We start from the raw sequence: 19912 nt of genomic DNA, 5'->3' as shown, positions 1-19912 counted from the left end.
GTAGTACGACAATGTTTAGCCTCCCATTCAAGCAGTTAGTTCTATGCATGGTCGCACTAGCCACATTGGCCCAGTTGCCATCCTGTACAGTCATGCATTGCTTGCCATCACCATGGTGGCCTGGTTGTGCCTCTTACTTGTTTTCATCTATATGCATTATTTGTTTAATTTGTGCCAGTGATGTGTCATGTTCCGTTTGTGAGGTTCAGGTCTGGAGTATTTAGCTCTGCATGCATTCTCCAATCACCGACAATTGCCACCCAGGTGGGGTATGCATCCCCCCACCGCTTTCCCAACCAGGTGGAGTATGCATCCCTACACATCAGTACCCCAGAGCAGTGCCATGGCCCAGTTGTGCAACTCACCAAGCAGCCAGGCACGTGGTCCAGCATGTAGCTCCATGTGACGGGGTAGGGTGGAGTTGCGCAGTACCATGGCATCATGTGTTGATCCGGTATATAGGTCGCAGCAATGTGTGATGATCTTGCTGGAGTCACATGCCATCTGCACATTGATGGAGTGGTATTGCTTGCGATTTCGGTACACTGCCTCTATGGCATGGGGGACTACCAATTCAACATGGGTGCATTCCAGGGCACCAACACAATTGGGCATGCCTGCCAGTGCATGGAAGCCTACTTTGGTGTCGGCTATCTCCTGGCCAGTCCGTGGTAGGGATATGTGGTGCTTGCATGCTTCAGGAGGGCATCCAGCACTTGGTTCAACATGCGTGATAAAAGTGGTTGTGAAATGCCATGCAGCTGCCCCACTGTTTGTTGATAGGTGCCTGTGGCCAGGAAATGGAGCACGGACACCACCTTTAGTAGCGGGGGGATGGCAGTGTGTATTTCTATGAGGCTGCCTATGTCGTTGTGTATCATGTCCACTATGGTGGTGATGGTGTTCCGGTCCAACCGGTACAGGGTGTGGATCTGCTCAGGGGTTAGGTTGAATGGGCTGGGTCTGGTGCGAGGGATTGGTGGCTGCCTACGAGGCACTGCTGGCTGCGCTGGTGGTATTTGCTGGGCCTGTCTCACCCTCCTTCTCCTCCTGCGTCTCCTCTGTGCTGCCTGTTGTTGCTGCTGTAGTTGTTGTTGTAGTTGGTGTTGTTGCTGTAGTTGTAGCAGTATTGGCATGTCCTCCAGCGCCATGATTGCAACAGCTAGTGGTGGCATTTTGGTGTTGGAAGGGGTGTGGTGTGTGGGTGTGCTCATTTTATACTGGCCCAGCCTCCATTGCCTCTACCTGTGGGGATTGTGTGCACCTGTGGCAGTTGGCTTGTTTCCTGATTGCTGTTTGCGGGTGGTCCGCGATGCCTGTATGGCCGGCATCGTGCAGCCCGTAATTACCGGCTTCGCGATGCCGGTATTTGCATGTCCACGTGGGTTGGGATGTCCCCCTATTACCGGCCTGCCGGTATTTGCTCCCCGAAGGGGGGCCCATGCCGCTATTAGTGGCACCGTTATTTAGGGTGCCGCTAATACGGGTTGCCGGGTCAGAATACACCAGAGCGGTAAACGATGCCGGTATTAACATACCGGCATCGTTTTTGCCTTACCGGTAACCTTGTAATGAGGCCGTGTCTTTTTTTTGTCCACGGTACCTGCTGGCACAGGTGTACTGTGCTGATAAACTAGAGCTCTACCATGCGCTCTCACATCCTTTCTCTTCTCTAATATTAGCCACCTTCAACCTTGGGATTCAGATACTTCATTATCCACACATATAATCTTTCAGTCTTACTGCAATTCTCGTGGCTCTCTTCGTGCGTTGAGGTATGCTCACCACTCGGCTGGGTGGAACATCATTGTCCCCACTTGTGTATCTCCTTCAGTTTCAACCTCTCACTCATTATTCTCAGGATACTCTTCTCTTTGCACAGTCAGCTGGGACAACTCCAACGTCACACCCTCGGGTGTGCTTGGCAGCCGTTTGAAGTGGGAGACATTCCTCTTTCTTTGACAATTGATTAAAGGGCAGAGAGAACTTGCTTGGAGACCTGCAGTTCTCGACTAGCAACACATCACCTACACCAAGTGCTGTTGGCAAAACCCCTCTCCGTCGGCTCTCTTCCTCATTCCTCTTGTTTCTCTTTGCCAGGTAAGCATCATGGTCCAATTCCACTGGCTCCCACTAAGGGATTGTTGCTGTCATTATCCGTGGAGCTCTCCCCATCAAAACCACTGCAGGTGCCACAACCATCAAGGCATGAGGTCAGGAGCGATATTCTCTCAGGAACTGGTAGATGCCCTGTTCTGTATCAGTCTGGTCCTCTCAGGCAATTTTTCATAAATCTCTCTGCATTCCCATTTCCATGGGGCCAGCACTGAGTAATTCTTTTTTTTTCTTTTTTCTTTTCACAGTTGATAAATCAACTTTTCAATATATTTACATTTATACAGAATAAATATTAAATTCATAATCAAATTAACAATAGCAACATGATAAAAAGTTTTGTAAAGCCACATGGTGATATATACATATTCAACCATGTTTACAATATCTAAAAAATTTAACATGAGATCACAAAATAAATTTCAAATGATTTCAAAAGATAAGATGAAGAGCATCATTTTTCCCTTATAATTGACAATAAACAATGTATATGAGAATGTCTCTTTGAGACGATCATTATTCGCAAGATGACATTCGATAATTAATTGCTGCATGTTACTCAGATTGTAGCTTATTAAGACTTTGAGTTCACAACGGTTTTGTTATACTTTTCAAATCTCATCTCCAAGTTTGAGTGACAACAGAAAGTTTACAACAGCAATTCTCACTTTGTTCATATTGGTGATATATACAATATACCAAAAGTTTGCAACCGTCAAGAGTCTATAGGCTTCAAAATGGCACTTAAAATGATTGATTCTGTTTTCTAAAAGCGAATGGGCAGGCTGATATTGAGTCTGGCAATGCTTCAGCAAACATCATTCTTTTATGTTTCACTCACAACCACTCCATGAAGACCTTCATGTCCGAACGGTGGAACAGTGGTCCATTGTCCAACTTTGGGATGGCTGGCAGCCCATAAGTCGCAAAGATCTTTGTCGATTCCGCAAACTCCACCTCAGAGTAGTGCGAAAATGCATCCACCACCACCAGGATGCACGTTCCATCAGGCAGGGACCCGAAATCCCTGCTCACTTACTATAATGTATGTTCTTCGTGAGGCATAGATTAGATGAGGGCCAGAGGCCTGGCTATTCCCGCTGACTGACATGGGATGCATCTGGATATCATGGCTTCCATCCTGGGTTCCAGCCCCAGGAAACATACCTTCTCCTTGAGGTGAGACTTTGTCTTTCAGCCGCCCTGTTATCCCACTTGCACCAACAACACCACCTTGCTAGTGAGTTTGGCAGGAATAACTAGCGTGGAGCCCCTCAGCAACATCCTATTTATGGAGATTGACAGCTCCTCTCTTCTTCGAAACAGGCTAAACAGCCAGCACTGAGCAGATTCTGTTCTGTGTCGCTGTTCATGCAAAATGTTTTTCCAGCTACCAGAGCTGAGCACCCTTTGATGATTCAAAAACACTTGTCACCACAGTAGTTCACCAGTACCAGAGAACACTACATTTCAGGCTGAACCTTTGGTGCTGTAGCTGACTTAATGAGCTTTATTTTCTTTGGATCTGCAGACATTCCTGATTTTTCAAACGTGAAGCCGAAGAAGTCCAGTCGATCCTTTGTCTAGAATCCTCTACAACACCACTTTTAAGCGGGACACATGTTCACTGTACATAGCAGTGAAGATCAGGATGTTGACGCTGACGTTGATGACCCCTGGAATGCCGGCAATACCTCGAATTGTGCTCTGAAATACTTTGCCATCAGATGACACTTCGAAACTTAGGGCCTTGCATCAGGATGAAAAAGTTGTGATGTAGCAACAGTCCTCATGCAGGGGAAATTGATGGTACGAAGTGAATTGCCTAAGTGAATTGCTGTCTCGCTGGGACGATGCTGGATTTTGGCGGAAAGACATCGCAACGATTTTCGAGTTGCGTGCTAGCCACGCCCATTGACATTTCTGGACTGGCCTCATTGGTCGCCTAGACCTGCCCATCACGCAGCTCCTGCAAATTTGTTTAAAAACACTGTGCACGCGCGAATGCGCGTGCGAATTGCACAAAGTGAATTGCCTAAGTGAATTGCTGTCTCGCTGGGACGCTGCCGGATTTTGGCGGAAAGACATCGCAACGATTTTCGAGTTGCGTGCTAGCCACGCCCATTGACATTTCTGGACTGGTCTCATTGGGTAGGCGAAGCTCCTTATTGGCCTTTGGGATTGAAATTGAAGTTTTTGAACTTCCCTTCATTATCATTGATTTTTTTGTTGTTGTTTCTGTTTGTTTAGTCGCCTAGACCTGCCCATCACGCAGCTCCTGCAAATTTGTTTAAAAACACTGTGCACGCGCGAATGCGCGCGCGAATTGCACAAAGTGAATTGCCTAAGTGAATGCTGTCTCGCTGTCTAGCTGGAGAGTGGGAGAGCAGGGGTCGGTTTGTGAAGTAAGGCGGTGTGATTATTGCGTTTCAATCTTGGTTTGAAGTTATTGTGTTTATTTTATTTATCAGTTGTTTTAGTATTCTAAAAAAATTATGTCTCGTCAAATTTTCTCTTTGAAAACGGGCATGCCCGAGTATGCGAAAAGCATATATACTTTGGCCCCTGCTTTGATTAAAAAAATTGCAACTATTAAACAAGTTAAGGAAAACAAAGTTACAAAACGGGGGAGCTCTACAAATGTTGATATTCGCACCTTTTGTAAAGCAGATGTAGCGGGGGCGGAAAAAATAATAGCAATGCCACTACGAAATGAGACAACTTTAGCGTCTATAACTGCCTTACCTGTGGAGATGGCCATGAATTCTCAGATTGGTTGCATCAATGGTACAGTATTGCCTGAGGCCCCAACCATTACAAATAATATCACAGATCAGGCAGTAATAGTACCTTTACTTACTAATGGTGTTTCAGATAAGACCGTGGTAGACTTAAAAGCACATACGTCAAGTGTACAATTACAACAGGCAGGAAGAGAAGTAGCGGATGCTACGATTGCATTAGCCTATACAACAGGCGAAATATGCATATCTCAAGTAACTACCAGTGCTGTGGCTCAAATGGAAGAGTGTCTCCCAAATGCGCCTTCTGCTATGCCGTTGTGCTCTGTGGCAGCTCAGCAGATACTACGAGCTGAATACGACAAACTAACAGCAGTCGGTGAATTTGGTGATGATACTTTAGCTTCCATGATAGTGTCCAGTCCACATGAATCTGATACACCTGAAATAATGTACATTTGCTCAAACACGGGCGATTTGATTCAATTGGATGATAATTTTCATATGCACACAAGCCATTGCCTAGACAAAGCACAAGTTGTGAATCCCACTTCGCCAGTTGTGATTGAAAATCCTGATTTGTATAAATCACCTGTACTTTTTGATAAATCACCATACACCATTTCAAATACGTCGTTTGTAGCTCCTACTCCTAGAAGCACTAGATTTACTGAACCTGATACTCATCATCCCTATTTCATCCGTGACAGTCAGATGTCATACAAAGAAAATAGATTTTCCTTTCCTGAGGCCCCGGCCTTAAATAATACCTTGAGTGCCATGAATACAGCACTATTGTCCTTAGCAAAGTTGTACGAAACATTGGATGAAAAAATGATATGTCAGAACAGAGAAATTCATAGTTTACATATGATTCTTAAGAAGGAACAACAAGCTTGTAGTCTACCAGCTCGACCTAGTGCATGCAAAATGATTAGTCAATCTGTGCAAACTAGTATAAACCAAGAATCAAATGTGATGGTAGATCTGCACCCTAATTCTGTAACTAATCCAAATTTGGTTTCAATCAATCTTCAAAAGCCAGGTGTGCAATCAACTCTTGCTCACTTTCATGAGGTTATTACAAAGGGTCCAAGTACTTTGTTGGCCAATCAGGAAGCTTTGACCCAGTCAGCACTTGTTGTAATGAACGGGGCAGTTTCGAAGGTGCAAGGTGTAAGTTTTGCACCGATGTTTATGAATCTGAAAGCCCATCCTGTGGCTTTGACGGAACAGACTATAATAAACACTGAACTCACAAATCGTCTAACTTCTGATGATAGAAAAACAAAGCTAAAAGTCAAAAAAGCTGCAAATTTGGTGATTTCGGCCAAAAAAAAAACAGAAACTGAACTTAGACATTGAAAATCAGATAAAACAACAAAAAGCTTTAAAATATAAACCACTTGACGATTTGCTTGCCATTGTGATACCTTCATCCCAAAACTTGTGATCCGATTTCAAGTATGACTACTCCCGTTCAACCTATAGTAACTGTGGATCCTCAAATTTTACCAGTTGAAAATAAAACTCTGGCCAAAAGTACAGTTGTGGACCTAATTAAACATCCATCCATGTCTGGAAATACTTTAAGATCTACCGTTGACATAATACAAGAGTTACGAGCCGAACTACGAGCCTCCTTTGACAAGCAATCTAAAGTAAATGAAGCTCTGGCTCAGTACTACAATGCCCCTACTTTTGAGAATGAAGTTAATAAAACAAACGGAACACAATCACAATTGAAAAAACAACAGATAACAGATTCATATGGTATGTTGCAAGATTTGCGTGAGGAGATACGTGCTTCTTTTGAAAGATATACTAGAGAAAATGAAGCTCTCACGCATTCTAGCAGGTCAGCCAACCTGGGGGCACGAAACTCATCTGACCAATTCAAACAGGACATTCAGAGGGAAATTCCCAACATTGAGCTCTTGTTAAAAGGACCAAAAAAGCCACAAACAATGGCATTACATGAGCCTCCGGAGCGGGGACTAGGGGCACCTCATTCATTACCAGGCGGACCAAGAGCCATCTGAGTGAACCTTTCCTAGGGACGTCCAAGCATCTTGGTAATGCACATTATAAAGATCATCATCGCCTGCTTATAATATGTTGTGGCTATCGATTTGCTACATATGATCTTAATCGAGCTAGCCTTCTGAATATTTGTGCTGAAATGACTGCACTGGAAGATATAACATCAGTTGATATCAGTTTGGTAGAATTTACAAATGATCGAGATCTAACAGAAGCTCGTTTATTTGTACAATCAAGGGTGGTATTAAACACCTTGTGGCTAGCCCGAACGGCATTTTATAACCTGGGCTTTTTGTTAACACAAGATGTGACCTCCAACGATGAAAAACAAACTAATATGGATCTTCCTAGGGTACGAACATATGGTAGTGACCTAGTTTCCTCGACATCGGAGGCCGGGCAAACGCATAATGAATGGGCATCTGACAATTGTAATTCAAGATTATAACCATCCCGGAAGCTGGAATCAATTAGCCTCCTCTCATGGAACACAAGAGGTCATAAACATTTTATTAATAATGGAAGTAAGGACCTCCTGCAGTATGATATACTAGTGTTCCAAGAGACTTGGCTTCGCGATATACCGACATGGGACCCGTATGATATCTTCTTGGTCCCGGCCATAGAGCCGTTGAAGGGACGTCCCATGGCTGGGGTATATCGAAGTTATTTGGCATAGATCACCCTCTCCTTGTTTTCTATATGTCAAAATCAAGTATGGAGAAACTTTTTGTGCTATGGTTAATATTTATCGGGGGAAAAAACATCTGACCTCAAATGCTTTTTTTGAAATTTTGACCAAGATTCTCGACCAACTGTCACTAGATCTTACAATTTCCAATACGTTCATCATGGGGACTTGAATCTACATCTTCTGTCTCCCAAACAGTTGAGAACTATGTCTGATGAATGTTGTTGGTTAACACAAATGGCCGATCGAAACTTTGTAATGGTTAATGGTTCTTTACAGGGGGATTCTCCTGCAAAACACACATGGCATAATTTGTATTTATTTTATTTGTATAGCGCAAACCAGGCCCGGAGGCTACCGGGCGCATATCTTGAGAGCAATGGTTACATAGGTTGCAAACAGTGATTATATATCGAACAATAAATATAGCATAGAGATAGGCATAGGTAAGTAGTACAACGATACATAGTTTGTCGAATAGTACATCCATACATAAGTTATTGCATCACGTTTTCAGAATGTAGCTTGGGCATTGGAAGTGACTAGCCAACATTTGGCTCTATGTTTGAAAAGGTTGAAGGAGGGGAGGTTTCTAATAGTCAAGGGGACAGCGTTCCACAATTTGGCTGCCAGGACTGGGAAGCTGGATCCACCAGCTGTTTGGAGCTTGTATCTAGGTATCAGTAGGCTCTGGTTCAGGGTAGATCTAAGAGAGCGAACTGGGGTGTACAGCGTGAATCGTGAGGAGAGATAGGTGGGGGCCAGGTTATTCATGCATTTGTAGGTTAGGGCAAGCGATTTTAGTGAGATCCTTTGGGAGACTGACAACCAATGAAGGTTCTTCCTGGTATCCGAAATGTGTGCAGATCTGGGGATGTTGAGGGCTGCCCTGATGGCATTATTTTGTATGATCTGGAGCTTGTCTAGGTTACCCTGATTAGTGCCCTGGTACAATGCATTGCAGTAGTCCATTTTGGACATGACCAGGGTCCTAGCGAGGGTAGTACAGTTGTGTGTGGAGAGAAAAGGGTGACATGCTGTGATCAGCTTGCAGGTATAGGCGGCGGCGGTCGCAACTGCATTTGTTTGTCTGTGAAGGGAGAGGGTGGAATCGAGGTAGATTCCAAGCATTTTGGTATCTTTGGAGACTTTTATTAGATTGCCATCGATGTTAAAGGAACTGAACATAGGGTTCAGCTTGTTAAGTCTTTGCTGAGTACCTAGGATGAGGAGCTCTGTCTTGTCATCATTGAGACAGAGCTCATGTTGGGCCATCCAAGTTTGAATGACATGGTAAACGTCATTTAGGGCTTTTGAATCTACTGTGTAGTCACCCGTGATGGATATGAGTATCTGGGTGTCATCAGCATAATTTGTGTAGGTGACACCCAGATAGTCGAGCACATCAAATAAGGGTTTAGTAAATACATTATAGAGGGTAGGGGATACACATGATCCTTGGGGGACTCCGCAGGGGACAAAATAATGCAAATAACCATGCAATGCTGGATTATGTTTTTGTGAATACTTACTTTTTGAATAATATAATCAAGTTTTCTGTTAAGTCAACCATTTTGAGCGATCATAGCCTATTACATTTGACGTGTGATTGGCCCAATATTAAGAAACCCTTTCAAGATATGAACATGGCTTATTTACAGGTTAACAATGCAGGTAATCGTTTAAAATGGCCACAGAAGAAATTGTTTCAGCTAAGAGATGTTTTGTGTAACCAATATATAGCTGATAATGAATGTGACAGTGGCTGCTATGTGCATGTGATGCAGCGCTTATCAACACAGAGGGCACGTTCAAAAGGACACACCTACTCCCATCATCATGCCTTTGATTATGAAGTAAAATATAGGAAAAGAGAATTAAGAAGGAATGTTAAAAAATTAACAAATGAGTATGCTCACATCCAAGGGTTTAATCAGGGATAGATTAAACAATTGAAAAGGCAATATAAAAATTGGATTAGAAGACGGCGAGCCTCTCAATATCAACTTGATGGAGAGGTAATGATGAAGCAAATCATCCTTAAATCATCAGGAGGCATATGGGCTTGTTAAATAAATTCTCTTCCAAAGACCAACATGCCTTACAGGCCAATTCCATCTCACAGCACTCCTGGAGAGCCTTCTATGCTAATATTTATACTACACCTCTACTGGACCCTGGTCTAACCTGGGATAACATTGTAAATAATCACAATGTTAATTTTGATTGTGAGGACATACTCCACTTCATATCAAAACTGAGTGTATCCAGAGCTGCTGAACCAGATGGGTTGCACAATGCTATGATAAAACAAAATAAATACCTGTGGTCAGATATCCTCTACTATATGTTTAAGTGTGTCATGATGACAGGTCTTGTGCCCCCGAATTGGAAAACTTCAATTATTCTGCCTATATTTAGGAAAGGGGACAGGGACAATCAGGCGTCATATAGACCTATTGCTTTATTGGACTGCCCGGGAAAAATATTTGCCCGCATGATCTTAGGTGAGTTTAATCGATGGTTAAACCAACTAAATTATAGAGATCCTTTTCAAACAGGGTTCATCCCTGGTTTAGGTACGGCCATTAACTTAATTACTCTGAAGGCAATTATTCATGCAAATAACCAACGTAACCAATCAATATGCATGGCCTTTGTGGATTTCAGGTCAGCTTTCGACCTTGTTCCTAGGGAAATGTTATTTAAGAAATTGATGGACTTAAACTGTCATTGGCCCATACTTAAATGGATAATTGAATTACACTCAAATACATCAATTATAGTTCGTTTGAGTAATCAGGGGTTGTTGTCTGAACCTATACAGACCTCACAGGGACTGAAACAGGGATGTTTGCTTGCTTTGGCTTTGTTTAACTTTTTTCTTTTGGACTTTGGAGCTAGTCTGATAGGGTTGACAACTGACCCTCCAAAATTGCAAGGTACAGCTCTTAAGTGGCTTCTTTATGCCGATAATATGGTGTTACTGTCCAAAACACCTGCTGGATTGCGCAATTTGCTTAATGCATTAGATATCTGTGCTAGACGTAATTGCATTAGCATAAATACAAAGAAAACCCAAATAATGCAATTTGGGGCTAACAAAGGACAGAAACTATGTCGTTGGCAACTACAAGGTATTGACCTGGTCCATGTTAAGTCATATGTCTACCTGGGGTTTGTGTGACCAGTCAGATGTCTGATAAAATACATGAACATCATTTACAACTGAAACATCTCAATGCTTTGTCACAAATATGGATAATTCGGGCGAAATATTGCAAGTTTACTATTGACCCTATGCTTACATATTATAAGCAAAAATATGTGCCCACCGTTTTGTATGGTTCTGAAGTTGAGAGATGTCAGCCATACACATATTGGGTCAAATATGAGAGTACATTTTGGAAAAGATCCCTCATGCTACCAAACTGTGAGTCAATTTCGATCATTAGGCATGAATTAGGTATAATTTCTCTATACGCCTTATACAAATGGAAGGTTTGTCAATTATATAGAAAGTGCATCATGAAAGACAGTGCTAATGGCCTACTTAACACCATATCGGGCTATATGCTGTCATCAGAGGATAATTTCCCAAAGAAATGGCGTACCTCTGCAAAAAAGTTTTTGACTGGAGCAGATGTCTCTGAAATCTTGTTAATAGAAAATCCGAATAAAGCCAAAATTAAAATATGGCGGTCTGATTGGATTAAAACCCGAGACGCATGCATGAAAATAAAGAAATTTGCCATGAATCCTTTTGCTTTAAAAACACAAGGACACATGGAAAACTATCTAAAACAATCACCAAATCCTAGTCATCGAAATGACTTCCTGCGTTAGAGGGTGAATATTTGGCCAACAAGGGAGATCATGTATAGATGGAAGAAGACATCCGATCAAATATGTCGATTTTGTAATCGGGAAGTGGAAATGATGAAGCATTTAGTGGTGGAATGTTCTAGCCTTTTACCAAAAAGGGTTTTTTATTTTAAACATTTGTTCGATCAGATTGTGGTCACATCAGACAAACTATGGTCAACATTATTCTTAGGATATACAAAACAACTAAGGTATGCACTTGTGAATTATCTAAACTCATTGAAAATCAAGATACAAGATATCAATGATGACTAAGAATAAGAGCTGTGATCAATTTTATTTTTGTCATGTTGAAGTATGTTCCCTGTGACCAGTATAGTAACTGTGTAAAAAAATCAAGAATTATTATTGTGTAGTATTGATTTGCAAAAATGAATGCAGTTATTTTTATGTACTTGTTTTAGACTGTAAAGAATGTGTTGAAAGGTCAGGTTTTACTGATCAAAACAACAATAAATTAAAAAAAAAAAAAAAAAAGAAATTGATGGTAGCCCACCCTCAGGTTTAGTTTGGAAATAAGATGGCCCTCTGTATATCTGCTGGAAATTCATCATGATGGGATGTCTTCCCCTCTGCACAGCTTTATTTGGTAGGCGCATATCTACACAGATACGAACCTCATGCAGGCTCTTGGGCTTGCAAGCCACAATGCTAGGTGAAACCCAGGGTATGGTACCAACCCCCTTCTCAATGATGCCCTCCTTTTCAAGGTTGTGAAGCTCTTCTTCTACCATGGGCCTTAGGTGAAACGGGACCCGACGGTGATTGAGTGCCACTGGATGAACAGCAGTATCAATGTGTAGACAGACTTTTTGTGTGAATGCAAGTACTCTCAAAAATGTCTGCAAACTCAATCAGCATGTCTTCGATGTCTGCCAAGTGCACAGCAAAAGTGAATTTGGCCCAGTCCAGCTTCTCAGCCATGTTGCAGCTCAGCAAAGTGGCAGTGTCCATATTCGTGATGTACACCTTCCTCACAGTCGTGGTATCCACAAGCTGTTACTTCATGACCCCTTGCAAAGCTATGGATGTGTTGTGCCATATGTGTACATTCTCACCCATATGGGTCTGATGGATGAGCACTGTCTCATCCTTGCAAACTGACCCGAGCTCATCACTTTGACCGATGCACCTATGTCAATGATGGCAGGCATCAGGTCACCTTCAATCAAAATCCTGCAGGGCGGTTGTTTCTGCTTTGATTGCTTGCAGCCCATTGCTAAAATTATGGAAACATCATGATCATCATCTGAATCTTCACAATCTTGGGTCTCCTCTGCCTTCATTTGTCGCACCTGTGCTTGAAGTTGCATCAGGCCCCTAGGTAGTGGAACAAATGGGTCCGCTTTGCACACTTTTGCAAAATTGCAAATGCAGTTACACTTACCACATTCCACACCCAGCCAGGGTATCCACCTTGGTGTGGCACAGTCCTTCACAGCAGTCAAATGACGACCCAGCGCCCTGCGCAGGGGACCTCTCTCTCTTTGCCTCTGATCGATGCTTGCGGGTCCGTCACTGGGCCTCCCTGGGCGTCGTTTCATAATACATCAGGCTAACAGTAGGCATAGATTACAAGGGACAACATGTATTTATTCACCACCAAGAATGTTTCTGAGGGTCCCATTATGTCCATGCCTATTTGAGAAAAACCTAACTTTGGGGAGGGGTAGTAGGGCTTGTAAAGAAGCTCTGTGAATCTTAACTGCAGACGTTTTCGGGCTAATAGAACATAGTGACTAACATTTCCCCTAGTGGTCATGTTTGTCTGGCTAAAAGAACAAGTAAGAGATTGTTTTTGGGGGGTTTACTAATAATCAGATGACCCTTATTCACTTGGAAATGTGCCATGTCCTTCACTGTCTTTTGGAAGGTTTGCAGAACTTATTTAAAAAGCTGGTAATGTGTTCCATGACCCCATTTTCGTTTTTTCCTCAGATTTTTGCAGAAGTCCCCCTACCATGTCAAGCCCCGATCTCTTCAGATTTCAGCTTTGGCTATTACTTGGGAAAACTCATTCTTCAAGATAAGGCCATTTCTTTGGGCAGCAGTGAACTATGGTGAATGATTTAGTTTTGTCATTAGGATAATCAGGAATAAGAACCTTGTGGTGGAGTGGTAGACCCAACCACTTTACTTTTTGTATCAGTGTCTGGCAAGGTCTTACCGTCCTCCACTTCATCACAAGTGATTTTCTTACGCATGATGTGGGCAGTGGGGTTGCCAAGCTGAGCAAAGCATGGGTGGGTCCCAAAGTTCATTAGAAGTAGGACCATGGAGCAATTATGCCCAATATCCCAAAATGAATCTGGAGATTCTGTTTTTATCAGGGTTCTATCGACAGGATAAAGGATTACATGTTCAAAGTTATGCTGATAATACCTTGCAGCGTCTGCAGAGGCATGATAAGCAAGTTTAGCTTTGGTGCTTTGAAGCAGTCCTCCTGCAAGTTGGCATATCATAAAAAAACAATTCCAGAAGAACATAACATTTCACCATCTGCATCAGAAGAGATACTGGTCTGGGTAAAACCATTGTATCATGTCCCTTTATTCACACTTCTAACACTGTGTGGGGTGCAGCATCAACAGTACACTGCCAGTTATAAGTAAATGTACAACACCTTTATTGATTTTGTCAAGATGGGTGTGAATAATGCCTATAGTTACTAGGTGATCAAACTAGAAGTAACTATGGTAAAGGTACAGGAATTAGGCAACTGAAAGTGTCTAAAGGGCTAAACTATTGGACTTGTAAGCCCCTTATCAGCCTAAGGTCTATGGATATAGCACCCAGTTTATTTCTTGGGCTTGTGAATATAGTGCCCAGATCACATCTTGGCAGTCTCGGTTCCTAGAGATAAAGTACCCTGCTCACTGTTAGAAAAGATTTCCCGGACCACCCAGGGAACTGACCAGCTCATACAGACCTTTACTCTTGAGCCACCGCTGTCTCGGATTTTGACTTGAGCCTTTGGCAACTTTAGGTTCTTGGTAGAAGGTACTCTCCAAGGCACTCTCCTGTCAAGTTTCATACACCTAGCCTTCCTAGGTCTGGAATTCGGTGAGTCCGCTTAAAACTGAGCCTACGCGTTTCCAGTGTTGCCCAGCTGTGGTGATGAATTTTGTTGGTGCCTTGCTGCTGACCCCACTGTGCCCTAAGACAAGCTGGAGTGGAACTGGCCCGATCCCTTCACCAGAAGCGGAGAAATCATCACTGTCTCCCCATTTATGGAGTTCCCAGAACGCAGCCCCTGAAAGCCGGATAGATGCGCATTTGCGAGATTTGAACCTGTGAGTGAACTGGACTAAACAGGCAAAGTTTTATCTGGACTGTGTCGAGGGTCAGTAAGTACTTACAACCCTTACCAGTGGCTCCTGGTGCATCCATAGACTTTTACGCACAAGTGTCACCCAAGGGCCACTCTCCTTTGTTAAGGTAGCCTGTGCTACCATCCCTTTCCTGATTCCTGGAAATCGCTCTGCCCTCTTGTGGAGACCATCCTTGAATAGTGGAACTCTATTCTTCATCACCTCACCCACCTTCCTGAGCCACTACAGCCCGTTGAAAAGACCTGTTTTGAACTTAACCGCACGATCGAGTGCTCCGGCACTGAATGTACTTTTGAGCACAAGGCTCCATACTTTGTACGGATGGGACTGCCTAGTAGTTAAGGTTTGAGTTGTTGAAGGGCTGCCTAAAGTATATCTGCACTGTAAGACTCATTTCTGTTGCAGGTTGTGGATCTCTACTTGTTGAATATTACTTTAGACTAATAGTTACTGTATATATGTTTCATAGTACAGTGTTGAGTTTCATCTTGTGTTTGAGTTAAAAGGCATTTAATCAATGTATATGTATTTTTGATATATGCACCTGACTGAGAGTAATTTGTGGTGTTGTTTGCTGTGTGTGTTCATTGTGGACTTTCTATCGCCCTCACCGCTCTTGAGATGCTACCTTGATTGGTCTGACTTGTCTAGAAGGATACCCTGTGCCAAGAAACTAGGCTGGCCTTCTGGACTGCTGCCCACCAGGTCAGAGTTCGGAAATCCATCTTAACACTGACGTCTTGACAATCTCATTTCAAGAGCTGTAACACTCTGCTCGCTTCTGGTGACACATACTAGCAATATCTCTTCCCTCAGATTACCGTTATTGTCTGTCCTAGATGTTCTTACCCAATAGTCATGGTTCACCCTCCTTAGCTGAAATTAATACCCTTCAACACACTCCAACAAACAGGTACTCATTCCGACGAGCTTCTGATTATCATCAGGAGTGAATATTCTCCCTTTCTTACAGAAGGTTGACCTCAAGGGCCACTATCAGTGCCTTTTAGCACACTCATGTCAGAAAGTATTTACACTTGTTTTTTTGTTGCCAGGCAGCGATATTGTCATCCACCGGACAGGGGTCACTCTCTCGGAATTCGCCATCTTTATTAGAATAACAGTACTGATATTCAGTGCCAATGTTTCTTTTTGGTATACTTCCAGCCTTAAGTAAATCTTGTTGCAGCCACTGAACTAAGTGGCCAAAGAGTCTGGCCTGTGCTTTTCCAGCAGCAACTCTCATGGTCAGCGTTTCCTCCTCTTTGCTCCCACTGCAACTGGTATTGCTTCCCTCTCAGGTCTGTAAACTGCCCTGAGACGATTAGAGAAACACCTTAAGTTATTTTATAGTACTCTTGATTGTTTTTGTATTGCCTAACATCTATTTGAATTGTTTATTTCCTGGTCTCTTTCTTCTAATTCTGGCGGGTGTCACGATGCCCTCTCCCGGGGAGCCTGCTCAGGCCCTGCGTCCCCGAAAGCGGACATCAAGTCCCCGGGGAAGGTCCCAGCAACCCCTTATAGGGGCCCTTTGGACAGCGTCCTGGCGCCTATGGCGCCAGGCTCATTATGAAAGTGTTTGGGTGCACTTACCTGATGCAGACCATGCTGCAGAACCCCGGCCTCCTTGAGGCCTGAAAGGAACTACTTTACCTGTGGGACTCATTTACCACCCGGGCGTGGTCGGGGAAGGATACATACCTGATTGGAGGAAGGACACATTCTAGGAACTTCTTCCAAGGCTATTTAAACCACACCCGATCAGCCACACGTGCTTCGCATTGTTCTGCATCTAGCAGCTGGACGCTCACCGTGTCTGCTCCTGCATCCTGACTTCTGCCACACCTGCCAGCATCCTGAATCACCTGCAAAGGAAGGGAACAAGAGAACAGAAGAAGGAAAAGGCCTCACCTGCTAAATCCTCATCCCAGAGACATTTCGCCGACAATCCTGAAAAGGAAGACATTTATTTTTAAAAGCACATCGCATCGATCGCTGCAGCGCCGCATTCAACTCACCTTAACAGGGCGCCTCCATGTTCAGCAGCGACCATCCGGATTCGCAGTCGCGCCCCCGCGCCTAGGGAGAAAAAGACAAGAACAAAGGTGAGAGAAAGAAGGGAAAAGGGAAGCTAAAACTCCATGTCAAGACTTACCTGTTGGGCCATTCCCTTTTCATTTCGGGTCCGCGCTGCATCCAGGCATTTTCGGACCCCGGCCCCTAAGGGGAAAAAGTCATCAGCGTTAATGAGTGAATGAAAAGACATTACCAAAACACTCATTAAAGACTTACCTGATTTCCACAAGGATTTCACCGCTCACCTCGGGTCGGTGCCTGTTCCCCGGCATTCCGTACCCCGGCCCCTATGGAGAAAAAGACACTAGCATTAGAACATTAATGCATGGACACAAGGGGAACCACTTATAGAAAAACTTACCTGGAAGCCAAGCAAGTTTGGTTCTCACCCATCCGAAAATCCAGTGACGTTACTGGATACCAACGCGCCCCTGCATCAGAAGCAGGATGGAAAGCTCGTCCTTCCAGACCCTAAGGTGAGACGCTACGGGGAAGCACAGAAGGGTTTTGAGGAGGGTGAGAGGGGTAAGTGGGAGGCCGATTGCATTACCCCGCAGACAGTTAACCCCCTATTCTCACCTACAGAAGGATACTTCTGCGAGTCAGACAAGCCAGATCTGGGGGCCGGTCCAGTCCGTCTTCCGAACCCTGCGCATCACCTTAGACGAGGTCACAGCAGCGCGAACCAGGCTAGCGCCCCCGTGGGAGTCAGGTGAGCGTTACAGCAGGTGACCTTTATCTCTCGTTTCAGCCTGTTCTTTTCCTTGCGCTTACCCCACTTTCCTAAAAGGTCATTAATCAAGGTTGTATCCATGCTGTCAATTCGACCTAATTAAGCAGTGCTCATGGGCTGAAAACACCCATCAATCATTTGAAGTCAGGCCAAAGACACACGTCTGGCATGTGGCTCGGCAGTGTTAATCTGTGCCTCTCTCGTGAATGGGACCGCCAAAGCTGTCAGCAGCAGCCACCATTCCCCCATTCCTTCCATAGGGAATCAAGTGCATCTGTGCGCTAGGCATGACCTTCACAGGAATTAGCTTACCTGAGAAAGTTGTATCCAATTCGCCGGGAAGCTATATTCCCGAGTGGCTTTGATATTAGGGATGTGTTTAATTATCTTCCTTATTTCTTTCTCACTTACCTCCGCAGTCAGGCTGTCTTGCTGCGCACTACTTAAGGCAGGATTCACATGATCCTCAATCAAGTCTATGATGATAAGGTACTAAGTCTGCCTTCCTTCACCCAAATGGAGCTGTCCATACGTTTTCGTAATATTTACAATTACATCAGAATCTGTATATGAGTCTCCTTCCTTGGCAATTTCTGTGGATGAAATATGGTTCCTTTATTTTTTCCCCTTAATTATCAAATCTCCACTTCTTTCCCCTTCCTCATATTAATTATCGACTACTGTTATTTTATTAGCTATTTGCCAAATTCCATTCGCAGTTTTCTTCTAATATTTCTCCTAGCCGTTGCTGTCCATCTATTGTCCTATGTCTAATCATGTTTATTTGTATAACTGATGATGCTTCCCCTTCTTATTATGACATTAAAGACATTCCACATGTGTGTATAATCTGTTGTTTCCTCAGTCCCTGTTAAATATTCTGCTACGTTTGTATCAATTTACTTTTGGATATCTGAGATGCCAATATTGAATTAGCTCATCTCCTTTTGCTTTTGGATTTTATATAGTTTAGATTTATCTGGATTCCTATTTAAATCAGAACGTGGTCCGAAATATGAGACTTTCTTTTTTTGATTTTCGGCATATTGTTTGGAATAACATGTATAGTCACATACAAATGGATGCAGCTCATGCCATCCATCTTTATCGCTGGTGACTTGAGAGCTTTCCTCATTACACTTTTACAAATTCTAATCTCAATGCCTGGATTTGATGTATCCTTCTGTCTGTTTTACACTATGTTGAAATCCATAATTTCTTAAATAAATCAGGAAATAGTTTTTGTATTACCAATAATAGGACGATTAAATGTGCCAATGACAATACATTATCCCCAATTTTAATGAACATCATTATCCAATAAAAAAAATGTCAATGTGTTTCTTTTATTACCTTAATTCCACTGCAGTGACATATCGGTATTAGAACTCCCTTCTGAGCCATGCCGGTCATTGAATTATGAGTATCTCAGTTTTGAAAGTATGCTTCTAAGGACGGAAATATATTTCTCTCAGGCCTGAACTTTGGTTCAGACATGGTCCTACCAAAAAACAGTGCACATATTCTGTGGGACATCACTGCTGAAAGGCGTAAACCTCCAGCTAGAAGGATGAATATGCTATTTTAATATCCCATGGTTAACAGCCAGGTTGAGATTCCATGTTTTGAAGAGTTAGGACATTTTGTATAGAAAAAAGGATTCTAGACTCATTGGCACACCATCACCTTCCTTTCCCCTCACTCTCTGGCTGGCCTCCCGTGGCCCTCCTCCTATCCCCACCTGCGAGGCCAAGAACCTTGGTGTCACCTTTGATTCCACACTCTCCTTCTCTGCCCACATCGCTGATGTATCAAAAAAGTCAAACCTCCTACTGCACCTCCTCAGAGGTATTCTTCCTTTCCTCTCATTCCCCCAGAAGCTCACTGTCTCCCAGGCTCTGGTTCTCTCTAAGCTGGACTATTGTAACAGCCTCTTTCTTAATCTACTTGTCTCTACTCTCTGCCCTTTACAACTTATCCAGAACAGGACTGCGAGACTTGTCCTTGCCCTCAAGCCCTCGGATCGTATCTCTCCAGCTCAGAAATCTCTCCATTGGCTCCCTGTGGATGCAAGTATTCAATTCAAAACCCTCTGCATTGTCCACAAGGCTTTCTGGGGCCTGGGCCCAACATACCTTCAGCTATCCCTCAGCAAATACCTCCCATCTCGAACCCAGCTCCTCTACCTCCAACTCCCTCAGGGTCAGTCGTTTCTCAAAGAAACGAGCTGGGGGTAGATCTCTGTCTTCAGCTGGGGCCTCCCTCTGGAACAGCCTCCCTCCCATTCTAAAAC

The sequence above is a fragment of the Ambystoma mexicanum genome, chromosome 6q, assembly GCF_040938575.1.
Source record: "Ambystoma mexicanum isolate Mex_15411 chromosome 6q, UKY_AmexF1_1, whole genome shotgun sequence".
NCBI lineage: Eukaryota > Metazoa > Chordata > Amphibia > Caudata > Ambystomatidae > Ambystoma > Ambystoma mexicanum.
This window is presented reverse-complemented; position numbering follows the sequence as displayed.